Source organism: Merops nubicus, unplaced genomic scaffold (genome assembly GCF_000691845.1).
Source record: "Merops nubicus isolate BGI_N331 unplaced genomic scaffold, ASM69184v1 scaffold23235, whole genome shotgun sequence".
Taxonomy (NCBI): Eukaryota; Metazoa; Chordata; class Aves; order Coraciiformes; family Meropidae; genus Merops; species Merops nubicus.
In genome coordinates this window covers 50,837-54,954 of record NW_008611970.1, presented here as the reverse complement: position 1 = coordinate 54,954, position 4,118 = coordinate 50,837, and positions in this window count along the sequence as shown.

Genomic DNA, 4,118 nt, shown 5'->3' with positions numbered 1-4,118 from the left:
AGGAATGCCCAGAGGCCTCTTGTAGTGACAAAGGTTCATTGTGTCAGATGTTGTGGAAACATCATGTTTATCTTTGATTCGTAGTGGATTTGGAATTACTCTGAATAGTTTTAATATTTTTTTTTTTCCCCATCTGTTAATTTCAGTTTTCAAGCTCTGAAAGGAGCTTTTACACAGTATTTGTAGGTTCTGGCAAAAATTTCTACAGATTGCTACAGGCACCTCTGCATACTGTTTCTGTGCACCACCATTGGCAAATACCAATAGCAGGCAATAAAACTAAATGTAAGTGATTCTGAGAATGTATTACAGGGGTAGAATCAAGAATCAACTAAAAAAAAAAAAAAAAAACAAACCAAAACCACTTCATTTTTTTTTTGAAGTTATCTTCTTAGAATTGAAATGTCGCTTTACTAGTGAGGTATTCAGACATTCTGTGACCAAAAATGAAGGAGAGAGTAAGGTAATGCAAACACTGAAGGATTGTTTGGAAAAATTAGGTGTAACAATTTCAGTAAAGTATTGTCATTTTTAGGATTTTTTTCCAGGAACTGTAAGATCTGTCTTAGCTGCTGATAAACTGCTTTTTTGGATAAGACAGTATAACAGGCACTAGGTTAATTCTACAGTGTAAAGTTGTCTTGTTGAGCTGACAAATAGGAGGGTAGTTGCTCGCACCATTTAGCAGCACACTCTGCAAATAATCTTTGGAAGCCACTGAGACTATTCATGTTTTTTAAACAAGTGCTTCTGTAAAGTTCTAGCTTTGCCCAGGAATGGTAATTTTATTCATTATGTGAACGCAACGCCTTTGAAATTGTTCAGTGTAATGAAATAGCATCCGCTGTGCACAAATGTTGGAAGACATTTGGACTATAGCTGCATGAAGTGATGGTTTGTGTTAGCCAGAATTCCAACATTTTTGTTAACACCACTCCCATCACCAAGGCATATCCAAAGCTACCACCAACTAACCAGGCAGCTTTCACTGCAAGTTTTTCACATGTTATCCTTCTGCACTCCTTTTCTGAAGTCTCATCTCCCTTGTCCATAGCCAAAAGCTACTAACTTGGAAGAAAGTTCAATCAAGAGCCAAACATAATGAAGAAGGAGAAATCACAAAAGATGGAGGTAATGGCTGCAGCTACCGCTGCGGATCCTTTTGCCACAGGCTCTGAAAGTCTGGAAAATTAATCAAAGTTCAATCAAGGCTGTATGATATTGCGGCTGCTGCAGGAGCGGTGCCTGGTGTCACCTGGGAGCTGTCCATTAAAAACAGCTCACCACAAACCATCCTGGTATCGACGTGCTGTCCCGGTTAAAGGGTAGCCAGATGCTACTCCAGGACATTGCTATACCTTCTGCTTTCACTCCTGGGTAAACTTCAAAAGTTCAACACTTATTTTAGACATAAAAAGAACAGGCACATGTCTGGAGTAAGTTAATAAAAGAGGCAGTTCTAAAGGAATCTACAAAGTGGAGGATGGGTGACCCTTTCAAGGAAGATTTTTTGGAATGTCACTGTAAAATAGGAACTGAGATTTCTTCCTCCCAGTCGATAAGAGGGAATGTAGATGGAGAAAAAATAACAGGGAATAAAAGTTTTGGCTAAAGCTTAAAGTTGTAAGGGAAGTCTTCAGCAGAGTGGGAGAGCTGGTAAATACACCTCCATAATAGACATTAGTTGTCCTAGTAGTAACAATACTTTAAGCACAGTTGTTTAATTCAACTGTTTGGTCAAAAATTTGTAGGTTATGAGCTTGAAAAAAATCTTCCACAGATAAACTGTAGTAATTTTTTGGCCATAATTCTTTATCCAAAAAAATAACTTAAAAATATAGAATGTTTGGGGTTTAATTCATTGTCTGGAAGAAGTGTCCTGTAACCTGTATGATGTCTATGATTAAAACTTGACAACACTTGTAGGCAGGGAAAATTCATCTTTCATTTTATCAGTCTGCCACTGAGACATGTCCTAGTCATCTCTCTAATACTGTAACACTCCCATGAAACAAAGCAAAATTGCCATCACGGGTATTACTGCTGTGTTACTCATCAGTTATTATATGCCATAGTTTAAATGGTTGAAAACCACTACCTGGTAATAAAGAACAAGAGAGAGAGGAAAAAGGAGAGGAGAAAAAAAAAAAAAGAGAAAACAAAACACAGTCAAAAGGAAGGAAAATGCTGCAGGCTGTAAAAATAAATACATAGCTCCATACTGTAGGTGAAGTGTCTCCTGTATTGGTAGGACTTGATCATCTTTGGAGAAAAAAACCCAACAGCATTACAGTTCTAGGGATCATACTGGAGACTCTCCTTTTCTTTAACCATGTGAATATGAGTGGCTACCAGTTTTATGGGAGGCATTTTACTCTGACTTTGACACAGCTCTGGCCCGATGTCACACCCTTTAGCCAAGGGGCACAAATGTGGTTCCTGACTGTTCCTCTTATGACAACACCAAGTCTGTGGAATTCTGTCTCAGCCCTTTCAATCAGATAGCGTAAACACGTCTGTCTCCCTGTTGTATTTTTACCCAGTTCATCAGGATATCTTAACTGAAATTACTGATATTCCTTTGATAAACCATTAGAGTTAGGAAGGGGGTTAAGTTTTTTTGTTAATTACTACATCTTGGTGACAGACTCTGCCTGTTAAAACATGTGTTGTAATTTGAGGATTAACTGAGAAACATCAGTATCAAAACTGATTTGCTCTAAGAGACTTAACGTTGTTAGGAGTTGCAGTTTGACAAAGTAGATTCCTTAATAATAGACTTAGCAATTAAATGTTTTAAACTCCTCACAGGACTTGCAAGATGAGAGGACAGTCAGTGGAACTGTGCAGAAAGGGAGATGCATAGCCAATATACCTCCCACTATAGTCCCTAACAGCAAAAGACTTCAACTCCCATTATTGTTTGGTTATTAGATATTTGAAAATTTGATTTCACTTGATAACACCTTTCTCCTGTAGCCCAGATGTTTGTAGGTTCATATTCTTTGCTAATGCTTTCTTGTGAGCCCACCCCAAGCTAGAGTGACTATGCAAAGAAAGACAGGCAGAGCTACCAAGAACACTTGGGCATCTCCTCCTTGCTGCAGCATTCCCATCACAGTCTCTATAGAGTGGTATCTCTACTTGGGTGGGTATCTCATGCATGGCAACACTCATATATGACAAAAGGATGCAGTCTTTTGCCATCTGTTTAGGTGGAAGCTGCATACTCTAGTAGTTTAAAAAAAAAAAAAAAAAAAAAAAAACCACCAAAAACAACACCACAGCAAACCACAACCAAAACCAACAACTTAGGAAAGTACAGAACAGAACCAGTAAGCCAGTTTTCTTTCTCACAGCCTGGTGTGGGGAGAGAGAGGGAGGAGCAAGAATGTCCTTTAATGTAGGTCTAAAGCTGTTCCAATTCATTCAGGTGAATCACTTTAAATATGCATATTTTAGATAGCAGTGTGTTATGATTCATATTTTTGTAACAAATTTGTAGCAATCTTTGCATTCACTGCGTATATATACAAAATGTTTCTGTGTTTTTAAATAAATATATTTCTAGGGGTTAGACAGCTTCAAAGTTGATACTTTTATGGCCTATTTGCGTGCTTTAGTTACAAATACAAATTCGGATTGTGAAGCCCTCTTCTCCTTAGAGCTTGAATTTTGTGGAGGTTGATCTGCTTTATAAAACACTTATAAGATTATGTCACTATGTAAGTTCTTTATATTTCTTTCCTTGTAATCTTTGGTTGTACTATTGAAATCCAAGTATAGAAAGCTACTAGAAGGTGAAAGGTAAAGTATTTAGTTTAACATTATAAACTCTCAAAAAGACAGAGAAAAAACAATTGGAGCAACCAGTGAGCTTGCAAATGGCCAATATTTTAGCTGGATGCTCCAGACTCCACATTAGGTCAACTGGTTTATTAAAGAGCTAGGAAGGATGGCGAGAGCACAGAAGGAATGCTGCTTGCAGAGGAGATACATGTTTTGGACTCATTATGGTTCTGAATTGTAAGGCTCTCTAAAAGGATCTAATAAACCTAAAAAAAATATTAAAAAAAAAACTAATAAAAACCTACCTAAGAGCAGATAAAACTGCGGGG